Source organism: Corapipo altera, unplaced genomic scaffold (genome assembly GCF_003945725.1).
Source record: "Corapipo altera isolate COAL_440 unplaced genomic scaffold, ASM394572v1 53, whole genome shotgun sequence".
Taxonomy (NCBI): domain Eukaryota; kingdom Metazoa; phylum Chordata; class Aves; order Passeriformes; family Pipridae; genus Corapipo; species Corapipo altera.
In genome coordinates this window covers 6,596,867-6,615,471 of record NW_020884900.1, presented here as the reverse complement: position 1 = coordinate 6,615,471, position 18,605 = coordinate 6,596,867, and the positions used below count along the sequence as shown (strand labels likewise).

General features: G+C 38.3%; 1 long non-coding RNA gene across 2 annotated transcripts in view; it reads left to right on the top strand.

The window, feature by feature from the left end:
* Positions 1 to 1,286: 1,286 nt before the first annotated feature.
* Positions 1,287 to 18,605, top strand: part of LOC113950169 — a 118,174-nt gene continuing 100,855 nt past the window's right edge. For both annotated transcript variants that reach the window (XR_003528683.1, XR_003528684.1), the window contains exon 1: positions 1,287 to 1,353. This is a non-coding gene — a long non-coding RNA (uncharacterized LOC113950169). The remainder of the gene's footprint in view (positions 1,354 to 18,605) is intronic.

Sequence of the window (18,605 nt, the reverse complement as noted above, 5' to 3'; positions counted from 1 at the left end):
TGGAAGCTATTTGTGTCAGGGAGAAGTGGATCCTGAGAGCAGTTTTGACAGACCGCATGGAAAAAACATCTTTAAATACTGAGGGCATCTGGATCTTTCTCTTCTTCTAGACACAAAAGAGATAAAAATAGAAGATCGTGGGGTTTAGTTCTTGGGGATGGCAGGTTTTTAAAACTCATCTGAATTCCAAGTAGCAGGGCATCCTCCCTGATGACTGGGATATAGAAGGGTGGAGGCAGTGCAAAATGACATCACTTTTTGCTGTTATTTAATGTGATGGAAGATGGCCAGAAGATTGCAGCTTCAGAAATGGAAAAAGCAGATAAAGGATTTCCTTTATTTTTGGTCTGCAGTCTTCACTGGTGGTCCTAATATGGCCAGTTGTCTGATTTCACTTTTCCCCATTGCAAAGTAATAGATTTGAGGACCAGGAGGTAGCATTTGAATATGTGTTGTCTTCATATAATTCTTAATGTTTTTTTTACAAAAATTGGCTCTTTCTGCTTAGAGCTGGAACTAAGGAAACTATTTCTCACATGAGGAAAAAGTGAATAGAAATTACACGATAATCAGGGCTAGCAGTAAGTGTGACTTCCTTGTGTGCTCCTTGTTCCTGATGCCATTTAGAGCTGTCATTCTTGAATCTCTGCATGTGCTCTATATAACTGATATTACTTTGTAATAAGAAGTTTCCTATTTTTAATCACAACAGCACAGCTGGGAAACAGAGGACTGCTTTTGCTCTTGCTCAGTACCTTGGGAGGTAGCTTATTCCCCCCCTGGGTGAAGATGAGGATACTGCAGTGTTTTCATGCCATTTGGATTGTACTTGTGATTACTGGGAAGTGTCTTCACCATCACCCAATAAGTAGTTCCAAGCTAGGGTCCAGTGCTGTGTCTAATCTCCAAAGGTGCCTGTGAGGCATTGAAGAGAATTACTGAGTTACTTTTCTGCTTCCCTGTGCCTCAAGGCAGGATGCACAATAATGTAAGGGTGGAGCTACTTTGTCTCCAGCTGCCTGTTGATGTCGGGATGGTTTGTGTTTCAATAGAGCTTTTAGAAACCATTTAAGCCACAAGATGAGATTTTTTTTAGGAGATGTTTACTTACAAACAGATTAATGTTAATGCAGTTAAGTAATAAAAAAAAACAGAAGCAACAAAATCAGTCATTAACCTTCAGTTTAGAGCCTCTACTAACTGATTGTTGGTTTCAGCTTGTGGGGCTGGCTAATGAACTGCTGCTTTTTCTAGAGCTCATACCTTGGAAAGTTCCTAGGGCTACACAATTCCCACTCCTTTTGAAGCAGATAATTAGCAGAGACATCCTGATTTAATTCATTTCCGAATGAGGTAACACCTTCATTTTTCTCTTCTGTTTGCAAATTCTGTGACTGTATTAAAGACAGGACAGGAAACTTTTCATTTTTTCTGCTAGTTAGTCATTTTTAATTTGCATTCTCTGGTGTAAATAGTAAAGTATGCTTTGCCTGGTAGCCAAACAGGGTCTGATTTGGATCCCTGTGAAATCAATGCAAGTCTTTCAGTATGCTTTGTAGTTTCGTAGTAGATTAATCACTTGTACTCACTTTAAAAGAAACAAAACCACTTGTGAGCTGGGCAAAAAAACCAAACCCAAGTATCATGGAAATTATATTTGGCCAGGAATATATGCTAAGAAGGGCTTTTGCTTGAAGAAAGTGGCAGCAGTTAGAAGTCACACTCTCAATTTATCTCTAAACCAAGTAATTATCTAAAATAAATCCCAGTAGTTGTCACACATATCAAAAAAAAAAAAAAAGGCAGGTTGGTACTCTTCTGAATAAGCCCATAATAAAACCTTAAGTTTATTCTGTTGACAGTTCCTTAAATTAAAAAGTGAATATAGCAAATTTTTCCTCCCAGTTGTTTTTCACTGACATTATCAATGTAGTGGAGCACTGTTTCAAGCATGTAAAGATTGTCTTTGCCTTTATCTGTCACCTGAAGTTCCTGATTTCACCATAGCAGTGTCTTTGCTTAGTCTCTCTATTTTGTTACAGTCCGCAATGAGAAAAATCTGGAACCTAATGAAGCAGCCTAAATTCTCTTTTATAAATCACATCCAGGGTCCCCAGTGCTGGGTTTGCTGGCAGTCTGCCAGGTACTGTGTTCCCTTCACAGATGTATTGCCTTTCCCTGCTGAGATTACTCACATGGAAGAGTTCAAATATCCCTGAGTTTGTCCAGGAGCATAAGCAGTTCTGTGCTTAAGGCATTAGCATGGCAGCCCAGAAATCTGAACTTGGAGTTTAGGCCACATGTCCCCAGACATGCAGAGAAATCAATATCATGAATGGCAACAGTGTCAGATTTGTCTGTTTGTAAAATAGCAATAATATTTCCTCCTTTCTTCATTCACATGGATCACAGGCTCCTTAAGGAGTAGATGGCGGTCTGCTAATCACAGAAGTACTTGTATTTTCCCAGGAAATTTGTTCTTCTACCAGGAGGAATGTTGAAATATGATTCACAAACCAATAGGGAAACTACTGTGAATTCCAAGTTTACCCATTCCCTCAGGTTGTTTCTACCTCTCTGTGTATCTGACTTATTTGAAACCTCATTTCCTAAGGAAATAAGGTTTATGAAAGCATCTTTACCTGTCTTCCCTTTTTGAACCAGACATGTTTGTGAATGGAGTTCTTAATCATATTAAAATCCTAATAAGTAATAAAAAAAACCTCCTGAAAAGCAAATATCTTATCAGAATGTCCACTGGAGGGAGTGAAAAATAAGCATAATTTAAATTCTTACTAAAGCATAAAAACCCACACATAGTAGTACATTATGAATGCTTAGCTGCTTGGGAAAAAAAAAGGGAGCTTTTGGAATTGTTGCTGTTTCAGGTGTTAGAGAATCCCCTCCTCAACTAAAGCTTCTTTCCTGTGTGAATTACTGAATTTCAAACAAGGAGCAATAGAAAAAGTTCTTTTTTTTCCATCTAATACCTACTGGATATTTAATTAGGGTGATCTCAGTTAAAAGTCAATTAACTAGAAGATACTAGTCCAGTGGAAATGACACATAGTTAGCTCACAGAACAACTTCTCTGCAGATTCTTTGTAACGTCGTCCCCAGATGTGAACTGTCCCTTCTGATCATTGTGCTATTTCAAACAAGTTGTTCACACACTCCACAGACTTCAAAGCAACTCTTGTACAAAGCCAGTCATCCTCTAGTTTGGAATAAATATGGATTTAACTATTTCTTAAATTGCAAGTTAGAAAATGGCCTTAAATTGTAGCATTCCTTTCCATTTAGTTGTTGTTAATCTGAAGCTAGTGTGGTGCTGTTTGCTAGAAGAGTCTTCTCATGACAGGCAGAAACTGATGCACAGGAAGATTCACCTGAATATGAGGAAGAACTTCTTTACTGTGCAGGTGACCAAGCACTGGAACAGGTTGCCCAGAGAGGTAGTGGAGTCTCCTTCAGTGGAGATGTTCCAGAACTATCTGGAGGAAAGCCTATCCAGTGTGCTGTAGGATGACTCTGCTTGAGCAGATTGGTTGGTCCCTTCCAACCTTACCCATTCTGTAATCTCTTTCAGTACCCTGCATTTTTGCCACCTTTGTGGGTAATATGTGCTGTTTCACCACAAATGAGGCTCTTTCTCCATGGCATTTTGCCGTGGATTTTATTGTGGTTTTGTTTGTTGCCTCAGAGAGACTTTCATTTGTGTAGGTACTTACATCAGTTTAAGCCACGTTTTCAGTTTTCTGAGCTCTCTGCCTAAACCTGGAAGTCCAAGAGCTGTGGAACATCTGCTTAAAAACTCCTTCAGAGCTGAAACTTCAGGTCATTTTCACAGTGATTTCTGGTATGGTCCATAAAATAGACAATACAATTGTTAAAAGACAATTAATAATGCTTCTTTAACTAATTAAATGCTTCTGTAACTAATTATCAGGCTTGTTCCTCTTCATAAGCTCTTTACACGTGGATGTGGTATAGGCAGTTAGGACATGAACTTCACCAGTGAGCTTTTAGCCTGAGTGCTTCACTACCCTAGAGGTAGATTTTGTGCTTGAGGACTACTTTTGAGATGCAAAGTTCCAGTTCATAGCTGTTGGCATTTGGATGTGCACCACTGTTGAAAATGTACAAAATGTTTGCCATTGTCAGAACAGGAAGACCAGCTACAACAAAAACACTGCTTTCATGAGGAAGCACATATATGCAACAGCACACCAAGTATTCCTAGAAGGAATCTGCTGTCCTCCTGATGTGCAAGGGGAACTTATTTTTGTGTGTATTTTCCATTAATACTGAAATAAGGGTTTCTTGCCATAGAAATCTGAAGGCACAGGTTTGGGATTTTTTGGTCATGTAAGTTAAAACAATTAACTCATTCATGAGGCAGGAATTTTAATTGAGATCACCAAGGCTGAACAACAAGCGAGTTATTCACAAGTAGAATTATACCTTTTCCCAACCCTTTCCTCTAAATATTTGGTCATAGAAGGGCTTGTTTTAGACCAACTGCAGCAGAAAAAAACATTACACTTAGATTTGATATTCTGTGAGTCAGTGGAAGTTGGTAACACACAGCTATATTTATCTTGTCCTGTCATTTCAAATGTACCTTACCCCACTCTATGGAATCATTTCTTATAGATGCTGGCAGCAGTCCTTGCCATCTCATACCTGATTTTTTTTTTTTTTTAAACCAGACTTGTTTATTTTAGACAGGTTGCTTCATACCCTGTTCAGAAATGAAATGTTTTCTTTGTGTATGGAATTTGACAGAAATGAAGAAAAATCTCATCCATTTTCCTCAGTTGTCCTTACCTCATATGAAGGAAAACATTCACAGCTGTCTCTAGTGTCCTGCAATGCAATAATTTTTCTCAGAGGTAGGCTAATACCCGAAAACCTGCTGACAAGGCCACTTGCCTTCTGTGGTACTGTAATGTCTGGACACTGGGAGTATAAGTATGATCTCTGAAAATTTCCACTAAGCCCAGTACCCCTTCAAACAAACTCCTAGCTTGTTATTTAGGCTAACAGAAAACGTACAAAGATTTTTTACTGGCACTGAAATGAATAATTTCCAAAGCACCCCAGGGAGCTACACACATAGGTCTTACTGCAAATCAATGGGATTTGTACTCAGTAGAAAATTCTCTCCTTGGACAATTACTGCAGAAATGTATTAGCAATTGTACTAAAAGAAATCTCCAACATCAGATGAGTTGTTTTCTTTCTCCTTCGTTGTCACTGGGTTCCTCTTTCTTTCATATGAGTGTAGTGGACAGTGCTGTGCTATTGAGGCACACGTCCAGTGTAAAGTTGAATTGGTTTGAACATCAGTTGCTGCTCTAATAACCATTTTTAAGAATGAAATGAATATGCTACAGTCTGTACAAAAGGAAGATAAATGTAAACTTAGATCAGATAATTAACACGCCTTTGTGCAAAGTGCTTGTAACAAATCCCAAGAAACTATTCCACAATTTTTTAAAGCAAGGAGGTTAAGCTTTGTAAACTTGATGAGGTTTATCTTTCACTCTTTGAAGTGATCTAGATGAAACGGGGCTTTTTTTTTTTTGTTTAAGGTCAAGAAAATCTGAGTGACAATGGATATAAAACATTTCAACTTCAAACCAATTCATTCCAACTTCACAAACTGGAAAAAAATACGGATTTTTTCCTGTGATTATATAAACAGAAAGGTTTAGACACTGCTTTCAGAGATGCTAAACAGTACAATGAATTGTAATAGTGCTGGTGGGGAATAAGATCTTGATGAACAAAAGTGAGGATAATGTATTTTCTGGAGGATATCCAGATTTTTTTTTTTAATGAGACTTACTAAGTTTTACCGTTGATTCAAGTAATTGAGCTGAATATCAATCACTGCATGACTAGAAGAAAACGCCTGGCATATGTGTGAGAAAAAATTCTGGATGGGGATCCCAGTGCAGTTCCATAATCCATGCCTAATGCTGTAGTAGCACCTGCAGTATGTCACTGCAATCTCACAGAGCAAAACCAGGTGTGTATAAAGGAAAAAGCCTTTTACAAGCCAAATACTGTGGGCTGAAGTCAATAGTGGCTACACCCTAAGAAGGTCAGAATTAGACTTTAAACATTCATCCAATTTTGTTAAATTGAAGTATGTAACTGTTATCATGATGGTAAAAAATTTTATTCTTTCCTGTGTATCTAGGATTTTATCCCATTACATGCTGACCTTGCTTATATAATTGATAAAAGGGTATTCCATTAAAAGTAAAAGCTTTTTTATTTCATTTTGTCCATATGGTTCAATTTTTAATGTCCATCCTCTAAGTGACCAAACATTTACCAGGTTCACTAACTTTCTGTAGCTGACAGTGTATTATGGCTCTGTTGCTCCGAAGTCAATCCACTGGTTTTCTATTTATTTACTTAAAGAAATGAACAGACCTTTTTTGTCCAGGCTGGCCATCTTCTAAGTTAGTATGTATATATAAGAATAAGCCAACACTTTCAGGTGCTAGGACCAATGTTACCTATCGGATACAAGTGTACATTGTCAAACCAAAGTACATCAGAACTTTTCGTGTTTAAGCTCTTCTCTGACTTTTTTTTTCTGCAATTATATAGAAACTGATGAGTGCGAGATAGTCCTATATGACAGAGCTGAATTTTAATCAATTTTTCTGTACGCTCTGGAAATCTGTCAGACTACTAACTTGCACTGGCAGTTGGTGGTTCAGCTAGTTTGATAGTTGAAAAAAAGCAGAACTGGAACTACTATATACACCTCCTAGAGGTTTCAAATCGGTAATAACAAAGGAATACTAAAAATATCTAGTTGAAATTACAAATTAAAGTGTAAAAGTATGAGTGTTTAGGTATGGCAGAGTAGCTATCAATTAAATTTATTTTTGCAATGGAAAGACAATGGATCAGATTCCCTAGCTCCTTCATAATAAAAAAAAAAAATAAATAAAAAAATAGACTGAATCTTATCTGTGATATCCATTGTTGTAAACTATTTCTCAGCTGTATACTGTTAAGAGGCAGGCAGTATCTTCAATCAGTGCTGTTAAAGCAGTTTGTAAACTGCTTATAGGTGGGATGTGCAATCAACCTCAGTGCTGGGGTATGTCATGTTTCTTCTCTGTGCTCTCCACTCACTTGCAGAGACTAAGAGAAGTAGCTGTGACTACATGGGTTTTGGTTAATGCAATTCTGAAAAAAAACCCCAGTAATGAACAGAAATTATTTGTTTGCAAATAAATTGGGAGGAATAGGTTACTTCTGTGGTATTTTAACATTTAAAAGAACTAAACCCATTTATTTTTAAAATAAACTAAGAATCTTGAGACAAACTTGAGTTTTTTGAGTGACAAGGGGAGCTTGTAGCCACAATAGTGTCATTGAAGTTGTTTGCAGTGTACTTCAGAAAATAGTTCTGCAGTAGTGTGGTGCTCTGGTCACTTCAGTAAACCAGTGCTGCTTTCCAGGCTTGTAGTACTTTTTATCCATATTTTCAGCTTTGTTTAGTTAAAGAATAATCTCTGTGTATGTCAGTGAAACAAGCATACTAATGCTACAATAGCTTCATTAAAGTTGTTATAGCATATAGAGGTTTTATGCTTCGATTTATTTTCAGAATGGAATATCAAAATGAGATAGAACTTAAGGTTCCACCCATTGTAAAATTCATAACAGTTTTTAGTGTGAACTAAAAATAAGGAACAAGCAGAGATGAAATTTTTAGAAACTGAACAAATTTCTACACTTTCAAATTATTATTTACAATACATACCACATTTTGCACAGTTTCCAGAAGAAATAATTAAACATTCCACATGATAATTTTTTCCTCAAGTGTTTTCTTATTGCTGTAAACTTTCCTTCTCACTCCATTTGCTCATCTCTTCCTGTTTTCATACATGTATAAATTTTCTGATGTTCTGCTTTTATGGCTTTGCTACTAATACACAAGAGTACTGTCACATGCTCGTATGTGTAAAGTGGAGGTAGCATCTAGTGGGATATTTAGTAACTAGATTTCCAAGAATTTTTAGAACACATTTTGGTAGAAAGGTGCATTTATATTCATAAATTAGGTTGCTGGTCAGTAGTTATATTTGTGCAGAAGGTATAACCTGCTATCTGATCAGGTCTTAATTAAATCTTGGGAGCGGTAGATGTCTCATTAATTTCATGATATTAAATAAATTTAATATAAATTCAGTACAATACATATGTAAAAGACTAAACAGTTGTACTAGAACTGATGGAATAGATCTTAAATTAGTTGCAGATAGTTTTTGGTTGTGATCCATCAGCAGACAAGGATGATAGGTAAAGCTTTAGCTTGTTAATACTTGGTTCATGAAGGAAGGGAAGAAATAAAGCTAGAGATCTTTCAAGCAAAGGAGTTTTCTTAGACATGTATATGCTGAAAGACAGTTTGTGGAAACTAAAATACTCATGTTCACAAAGGTTGCCTTTTTGATTTTAAGTCTAATGAAATCTTTCCAAACTAGGGACCACAAAAGCTGAGGTATCCTATCCGTGTTACCTTGAAGAGACTTGATACTCACCTTGGGAAACCTGGTCATCCTGAGATTTTGTCCCAAAAGTCTCTGGAGTCTAGGCAAGTTACCCCAAAGCTGAGCACAGGCTTGTAACATTCATCTCTGCGGTTGTTGTGGCAGAAACTCCAAGCTCTACCCTGAATAAGGAACCCCCACGCAGCCCCAGCAGGTTCTGCCCTGTAGCACAGTGTCTGGTGGCTGGTACACGGAACTGGAGCCCAGCTCTGCCACTCTGCAGCTTCCTGCTGCAAACCGAGGGTAAAGACTTGGGTGAAAACACGGAAATAACTGTCCAGTGCCTGTGATTTCAGGGCTGAACTCCCCACAGGTCTGTCTAGAATCCATTCAGTTTTGAGAATTGTTAGGCTTAAAGAAAGTGAGTCAGTCAGTGCAGCTGCAGGGTCCTGAGAACTTATTTTCTGTGGAAAAAAATGTGGGTTTGACAATATCTTGCTGTCAACTCAAATTTACCCAAACCCAACCTCTAGAACAGGCGTATTTCCTGGGAATAGGAAACTTCTTTTTAACTGGTTTCCCTTAGAGCTATAATCATGACTCTTTTTTTCCTGTATAATTTTTACTGTCCTCCTTCACTTTTCCAGCTCAGCAGGTTATTTTTTTTCCCCAGAACTGAAGTCTGTTTAGAACAGAGTCATCTTTGACCAAGTATAGAGGGGAGTAGTTCCAGGAGATGCAAAACCAGTAAGAGAGGAAAATACCTTTAAGAGCTTCTTAAAATACAGAGAATAAACCTCACATTTCCTTTTTGAGAATTTTCTTTTTTTCTGGAGTTAGGGATCAGAAGATGGCAAAAAAGTCACTTACCTACCCTGTTATAGATTTGATTCCCACGAGACATCTCTGTTTCAGCCAGCTGAGGGGTTTGCATGTATTTTTTTAATACACAGTTGAGGTATTTCTAAATCCTGTGATGCACAGAAGTCACCACTTGCACAGGAGGGGTTTAGTCCAATGCCTGTTGATGGAATCTTTACTATTGATTCCCAAGAAGTTTAGATCAGTCCTTAGGTAAACACAACTACTAGCTTTAATATTTTTAAGGGTGTCCCAGGTTGGTTATGAAGAAAAAGGGGCAATGTGACTTCATGCATAGAATACTTTCCAATTTGTTGAGTTGCTGGCAGCCTCTGAAATCTCTCATGCTTAATGTAACAGGGAGTGTACCTGAGCAAAGGAAGCTGTAAACATCAAGAAAGGAGTGAAGTCAAGGCCTAAACACAGACAAACTGCTTTGGAGTTACTAATGTGTTTTTCCTATTAAAATGATGCAGCTGCCAGCATTTCACGTTTTTCTTGGATAAACACTACACAAATGGGGAGATGCAGAGATGCCCCATGTCCCTTCAGATAAACCATGGATAAACCATGCACATTTGGTAGTAATCGAACTGGAAAGAAGGCAGGGTTTCTATTGGCATTGACTGATATGGTCTGGTTTATATTAGGATGGAATTTCTGAGATTGGGTATGTATTACTCTAACAAACAGTGGTTGCTATAGGAAATATATGAGCATCTGTATTATTCTACATATACAAAAAAGACATTCATACTGACAGTTTCCTGGGATTTAAGTGTGTTGGGGGAAGATAATGGACATTAATTGTCATACTTGCGATTTCATGTCTTGCGTTTGTTGTCTTTACCCTTGTCATTGTAATAATTATGTATAGTCTTCAGGAATCTGTGTGGGCTGTAACTAGTCACCAGTACACCATTTTGTACTTTCCATTTTCAGTTCCATCTAGCACAAGATGATGGTTGAGAACAGCTAGAATAGATTGACCAGAGGAAACTGTGACTGAACAATCTGATAGCCTACATAATACGATGAAATAAATACTTCTGTGGACTAGGAGAGAAGTGGATGTCTTTTATCCTAACTCTAATAAGGACAAGGGGGAAAAAAAGTCTGCAAAGAGGTCAAATTAACATTACTGGATATTTGAAATCTACCATTAGTTCAGAAAATAATATGAAAAACTTCTGTAATCTCAAACTGTAGTCCCTGTTATTGTCTGCAGTGCTCATTAATAGTCACATTTTCCTCAACATTTACCTGGATGTCAGGTGGCAGAAGAGTTTGACTGGATGAAGGCAATTTCATGCAGCTTCCAGTTCTTCCTGTGCCATGGACATTATCCATAATTGTACGTGTGGTAGTTGCAGCCTTCTGATACATCAGGCAACAATTTCCATCCTATTCCCCAAAGACCAGCAGATTTGAGGGGTTTGGCTCCAGCATCTTTCAAGTTCCATATCTCAACAGCTTGTGTGAATGACAAGTGCATTCATGGAGTGCTGTAATAAATTTGATAATATTGTCCTTTGAATCTGTGTCACTGAGCCATCACATAGTAAGTGCACACACTGCAATGCTCTGTATTTTCGTAGCTCTGTGATATAATAACAGAAGGAAAAAAAGTAATAAGCCAATCATAGAAGTATCAAGAAACCAGAGAGCCCAGACTCAGGGCACTTGCTAATGATACTGTACAGAAAAACTGAAAATATATTAGTACAGATAGAGCCTGAGAATATACAGTATTTGAATTTTGATCAGCTTTTCATACATGCAGCTCTCAAAGTAGCAAGGTTCAAACCTTGCTTTGAGGTTTATGAGGTTCAAACTGGATTTACTGTCACAGACATAGTTTCATAGTGTTATGGTTTAACCCCAGCTGGCAACGAAGGACCACTTAGCCACTTGCTCACACACACACCCCCCAGTGGGATGGGGAGGAGAATAAGAAAAAAGGTAAAACCCATGGGTTGAGATAAAAAAATATTAATAATAGAAATAAAACAATTGCAATGAAAGAGGGGGGCAGCAAAAGGAGAGAGAGAAATAAAACCCAAGAAAGCCAAGAGATGCACAATGCAGTTGCTCACAACTGCTGACCAGTGCTTGACCCATTCCAAGCAGCAGTTGGCACCTCTCAGCCAACTGCCCCAGTTTATATACTGGGTATGATGTTTTGTAGTATGGAATATCCCTTCAGCCTGTTCAGGTCAGCTGTCCTGGCTGTGCTCCCTCCCAGCTTCTTGGGTATCTCCTCAGTGGCAAAGCAGGGGAAACTGAAAAGTCCTTAAGGTCAGCACCAGTTAGTGACAATTAAAAAAAAAAATCAGTGTGTTATCAACATTATTCTCATACTGAATCCAAAACACAGCACTGTACCAGCTACTAGGAAGAAAATTCTATCCCAGCCAAAACCAGGACAAATGGACACACTCCATCCCTTCCTGACCCTTGTGCAGAATCAGCTTACTCAAAACCTCAAAACAGTGCTCAAAGAGTACCTAAGGTCAGCTTTTCCATGCTCTCTGCACCCAAAGGCAACTGACTCTGTGACTGAAAGGTGTAGGATGTGTAAAGTGGAGGTGGTGTTGCCGAGCTTCTGCTAACATCTGGTCATTAATTTCAGCTTTGGGGAGTTCCAAAACGTTGGCAAACACAGCTCCAGCTGGCCTGGGGACTGTGGCTTCTCCATCAGCAGGTAAATAGGCCAGATGGTCTCTAATTTTACTACTGTTTCTAGTATAGATGATGAGCCTTGGTCCCTACAGAGCAATGCCCCTTCTAAACACTGAACGTTTTTATCCACCTTTTGACCACATAGAAACAATGTAATTATTAGAAGAGTAGTAAAATGATTAGAGCTGTGGCTAAAAGGGAAGTCTGAGTGGGAGCAGCAAAGAAAAGGCAGCAATGATCACCTCGCTTTTCTCTTTCCATTTCCGAAAGGCAGAGTCTAGAAATCCATTTTAAACAGCTGCACTTCCATTTGTGTTTGCTATGAAACAAAACTGTTTCACTTGTAGGAAGAAACTTTGTTTTGTCTTTGCCATTTCTGTTCCTTTCAGCAAACAACAACAATGAAAGACAAAAAAAACCAACAAAAAACCTAAACAAACAAAAAAAACCCAGCCACACAATCAAATGAGAAAACACCCCAAATCCCATCAAGCCCTCTCTAGAGCTGTAGGGCTAAGAAGTGCATTAGAAAGCTAAAAGAATCCAAATGTAAGTGCTTTATCTTCAGTACTTGTTCAAGGGAATCTTTCTCATAGCTGCATGATGCATAAAAACTGGTAACAGGGTGGGAGGATGAGATTTTGGAGAATCTGGAGCTGGAACCTAAGGCAATATTCAGGCAGCGATTATGCAATTGTTGCATAATATGAAGAGTGCTTGCATGAATAATCTTATTAACATTAGAGTTTCACAATCAGGCAATTGAACACTGCACTGTTTAAAATCATCTGCAGTTATGATGGAAAAAGTCAGGAAAATTGCCATTAAAAAAATAGAGGTCTCATAAATATAGTCTTTCTCAGCAGGGGTTAAGAGTGTAAGAATGTCAGAGGAAAGAATAGAGGAAAACATTTTCTCAGTTTACATATAGCAGAAAGGATTAGTTTTAATGGTTTCCCTTGAGAAATAGAAAAGGTATAGATGATTATTATAGATTGTCAATAATTTTTTTGTTATGCCTGAGAAAAGCTTTGAACAGTAGGATTGACAAAATTGAAAGGAAAGGGGGAAAAAATTGCACTATTCACCTGAATAATGAGCAAGTTTTTTATTTGTATCTAGCAAGTGCCAGATCCACAACAGGCAGGATTAATTCCCAACCATTTGATAATATTCTGTGCTAATGAAGCAGCAGCTGATCAGCAGGTGCAGCTTCCTCTCCCTCTAATTTCTAAGGCTCCTGTGATGGAGAGAAGGCCTCTACTCCCAGGGCTCCTGCAGCCCACGCTGGGTGAGGAGCCTGGGCTGCTGAGGGGGCTGTGCCTCGAGCGCCAAGAACTTCCTTAAGAAGTTGCAGCAGCACAGAGGAGCAGACTGTAGTGTCAGTGCCACAGCTGGAAAAGCCGCAGCATCTCTCCAAGCTCTTTCTGTGTTCCCAGCGGGAGAACACACACGCTGAGCTTGTGTTCATGCCAAGGGCGGGCCCAGCTTGGGCTCCGTGCGGGGCGGGAGTTGCGTTCCCTCTGCAAGATTCATGTGCCACCTCCTGCAACTTTGCCAGCTACAAAGCAGCCATGAAGCTCTGCACAAACACACAGGCGGCAGCAGCACAGCTGCTGCCAGAAATGCTGTGGAAAACAAGTCATTAAATATCTGATATATGAAGTTTAAGCTAGATGCCAAAGCAGAAATAAACCTCTGTTAGACTGTCTTTTTTGTTTGGTTGGTTTTTGGTTTGTTTTTTGTTTTTTTTTTTTTTCAGAAGGGTTAAGGCTATGGAAAATGAGTGAGTCTGTAAAGATGTATCTCTAGGTATCAGGAACAAAGAAGAATGGCAGCTGAAATTTAACCTGAGTTCACATTGCCAGAAAGAATTTGAATGTTTAGGTCCTGATAGCTAAAGAATGTGTACAGTCATCTGTGCAAAAAGACTGAAAAAATATGTAGCTGGTTGAGGAAAGTCATCTGCTTTTATCTCATGCCACACCATTTGAAAAAGCAAATCCAGTGCCCTAAACACCAATAGCTGCAGAACACTGGAGCCTTTCAAAGCTAGTGTACTTCTAGCTGGATTTATTCGTTAGGTTTGTAAGGCTTTTGACATGCCAGAATGTACAACCGTTTTCAGACCAAATAGAACTGGTATAAAATAATAATTTTGTGGTTGTTCCTATGTGACAATCCATGTCAGGAGGATAACTGTGAGGCAATCTTCCCTATTCTGGTTTCTCTTATCCTCTAAATAAAAATAGTCATCTAGTAGACTTCCAAGCTTGTTGGGTGCTTGGATATATGTAATAGATTTGGATATGACACTAATCTTAAAGTTTTATTTCTATGGGAAGATACATCTGGAGAATATACCGAAGGCATAGTTATTTTCCTCTTTGTCAGCCAATGTAGTCTTTTGATGCTTTCTAGAGTACAGAGTTCTCAACATGTTCTAGGAAATAAATTCAAAAGAGATACTAAAGACATATCCCTTTGGTTTAAAAACTGTATTTTAGAGTGTGGCAGTTTGCATTTTCATTTTTGGGGAGAAAATGAATAATTGGTAAGAACAGGCAAATCTGCACTAACACCAGTGCAGCTACATTCGATTAGATCAGCTGAGGATGTGATTTGCTGTATGACAAAATATCTCAATTTTATATAATTAACTAAAGCTGTAATCAAAGCCCAGCAGGGATGTGGGTTGTTGCAGCAGTGTAAAATAATAAAAGGAAAAAAAAGTTGAAATTTTCCAATATACCAATATACATGAATATGTTCAGCTACATCTGCTGTTCAATTTTTTTTGTATTTATGGATGTGATAAGTAGGGGGACCATGTCAGGATAAGCGGAGGCAGCTAGCTGAGTTGGGAGAGTTTGCCTCATAATTCTGAAAACTGCTTTTTCCTTTGTCTTTATTCAAGTAATGAACAGGTAAATGTAGACCTGTGGCTGCTGGCTGAGCAACAGAGAGAGTTGCTACCAGGGCTTAAATTATCCATTTTCTTATTTACTATTTGCAAGGCTCTGTGTTTGGCTCATCTTAGGCAAATCACTGTCTCTCTCTGTGCTTCAGCTTTCTCATCCCCAGACGTGTCTGGCTGGATGTCCAAGGCAGAGCTTGCTCTTGCTCTGTGCCTGTCATTGTGCCTCCTGCAATGAAACCAATGCTCAAGTAGGTGACACTTTCCGACCCCCTCCAGCAGCACCAATTAGAGTGACTGCAGTAATCACCAGGAATAAATACTTACTGGAATAACCCAAATCCCTGAACTATAAAGAAGTACAAGCTTGACAAGTACAAGTGTCCAACACAGCCTTTGACTCAGTTTAGTAAAGTGGACCTCTTGTCGTTTTTTTTCCAGATTGTCACAATATCCAGGAACCTCAGCTTTTCTCTTGGCTTCTGGTCTAAGGAGGAAGGCAGGGGAAGAGCGTGAAATGCTTTATCACTGCCATTGTAAGCAGTTTGTGTATTTGCTGTGGAAATGTGTTCCTATGAGGGGTCAGGCTGTAATACTTTGTACCTTGTCAGCAGAAACATGCTTCATTGCAACCTTCTCCCACTAACAGGGTTCTTTTTATATATCGGGTTCTTAAGAGAGTACAGTTCTTTTTGTTCTCAGTGGTATGGTGGGCACAAAGAGAAAGTCTCTTCTGGTAATATTTGTACACAAAATACAAACCACCATTCAAAAAAATGCATTGCATCTTTGTGTCACTGAACCCTCAATAAAACCTTTTAAACAAAAATCATATTATGTAGATATCAAAAGGGACAGACGGATAAATTAATAATAAATAAGTGTTTATTATCAGTGTTATTCATTTCCACTCTAGCAACAGAAAGAAACTATGCAATAAGAGATTCCACAATAGAGGAATGAAAGAACAGAACACCCAGTGCCATGGGGCAGGATCTTGCTGCCAGAGCACAGGTTTCCTCTCTTCCTCCAGGGTCCAGGTTTGGTTCTTCCAGGGTTCAGATTTCTTGGTAAATTAGAAATCCACACTTATGGCAATAATGGTGCACAGGAAAAGCTACCCTCTTCAGTTGAACTTTAGTAACCAGGAGACTGAAAATAAAAATATCAGAGCTAGGGATTTCAACAATGAAAGAGTACATCTTGAAACACAGTCATAAAAATTTCCTGTTTCGAGTAAATTTCTGTCCTAGGAATTCTGGTTGTGAGAAGTGCCTTAATTTCCCTGTAAGTCTGTCAGACAACTACAACACTGGTCTCAAATTTTCTGTTTCTACCATTTCTCAGTTTACTTACTCTCAAGTTCTCTTTGTTCAAAATACCTTAATTCTTTAATGCCCAGACTTTGTACAAAGTACAGTTTGCTAATTTTTTCTCCGTTTCACATTTATTATTATTTTCGAGGATGGTTATTGATTTTTTAAATATCACAGTGTTCAGGTAAAAATATTAATGGCTAATAGACCTACAAAGAGCAAAAGGTAGTACAAAGGTAGCAAATGGTGGTGTACATTGCTAAGAGCTGTCTCTAATATGCTCACCAGGCTATTAAGAAAAATAAGAGAATTTGAGCCATTGTCTGGGAGTTACAGGGTTGATGTTAACACTGTTATCACACTGCAGGGCTTTAGAACAGTGTGGCTGCTTTCTATTCATCACACACAACCTCAGTTGAACTGCACCTTCTACCACTTGCTACCTCAAAAGAATGTGAATTTGGTCAGGGCTTTGTAAAATTAAACAGTAGCTGTTGTAATTTGTACTGTCTACTCTCATCAGCAGACAGGAAGTTTTTCATATTAGGTTTTTGGTGTCATAATTTTAGTAGCAAGTTAGTCACAGTGAAATTGTCTTAATAAACTGCACTTAACTAATGTGACAGTACATTAGAATTGAATAAAAATTAATTCTTTATGGCTAAGTTGCGTAAAATATGGACTACTTCTAATATAAAAAATAAATCAAATACTCTTAATACTTTGCAGTGTCCCACTCCACAAAAACATTCTTCAAACTGCAGATAGTGACACACACCTTTGTAGTGATAATTTTATTCTTTAGGAGACTGAACAATATACTTGGAGAACAAACTTATGCACATGTATGCCAGATTTCCTGGTTTATTTTAAAGATTTTTATTAAGTAAATACTTCACTTCCTGTCTTTGTGCTCCTCAGAGCACACTCTTGTGCCTGTACAGTCTAGAATCCAGAAAAACAGGACTGCTTGCATTAGAGACAAATCAAACATATGCATTTTTCTAATATCTGGACACGTTAGCTAGGAAACTTAAAAATGTGGGTTTACATTTCCAAATTAAAGGGGGGGAAAAGGGTTAAAATTATTCAAATGCCTCATATGGATTAATCATCAACTATCTTTTTGTCTGCCTAGGATTTTATCTTTGTACCTATTAACTGGGATTTGAGAAAAGGCTATAATTTTGTGTTGAGATATTGAAACTTTCTTGAGGTGTTAGCTGACAAAGAGCAACAAAGACAAATGGTAATAAAACCAAAAGCTGGCAAACTAAGGGAAAGTTTCACAAATTTAATCTAAGTTGTATTGATGAAGTAACTCAGCTTCAGCCTTCAAAGAAAAGCAAATAGAGCTTCCAGTTGTATCCCTCTGGGATGGAATCCACTGTTGAGAAATTTTTACATTCCATACATACTTCTGGTTCTAAGTCTGAAAACATCTGCAAAGAAAGAATGTCTTCAGGTGAGTATACCTGTCTTACCAGGCAGAGAATTTAGGAAATTCTGAAAGAAAATAAATTGTCTTGGAATGCTAATATGCTTTTCAGTGCAAACATCTGTTTTGGAAATCCCAGTGGGTTTTGATTTCTCTATCAGCAAATTAAGAATAGGATTCAGAAGTGCTATACTGTGACTCACATCACTTTTGACTACAGAAAGCTGGAGATAAGGTCTCTCTGAGAGTTCATGACTCCTTTCCTGTTTTTACCTCTGCACAGTGACTGGCATAGAAACAGAGAAAATGGTTGAGACTGGCAAGGACCTTCTGAGATCCTTGGTCCAACCCCCCTGTACATGCAGAGTCACCTGGTTACAGCAGACTGCCCTGTGACTGTGACCAGTCAGGTTTTGAGTATCTCCAAGAATGAAGACTCTGTAACCTCTCTAGACAACCTGCTCTATACTCACTCTATACTTGTGGTTTTGGGTTTTTTATTGGGATGGAAGTTCATGTATTTCACTTTGTGCCCATTACCTCTTCTCATGTCTGTGAGCACCACCAACTATTGCCTATCAGTCATTGACTCCAAGCTAATATTATACAAAAATAATAGTTTGCCTCACTGGAAATTTATTTCCATTTGCAACTCCAATAGCTATGAACTGGCTCAAGAAAAACAGGCAACAAGATCAGTTTTCATGCTGATCAGTTTTCCTTGCTGACATTTGGTGAACCAGACATTGCAAAAAATATATAAATCTAAAGCAGAAAATCTGTCATTTCAAGACTAACTGTATTTGTGTAGAACTCAAAGTGCTTTCCAGATAAAATGAAGTCATGCAAAGCTGTGG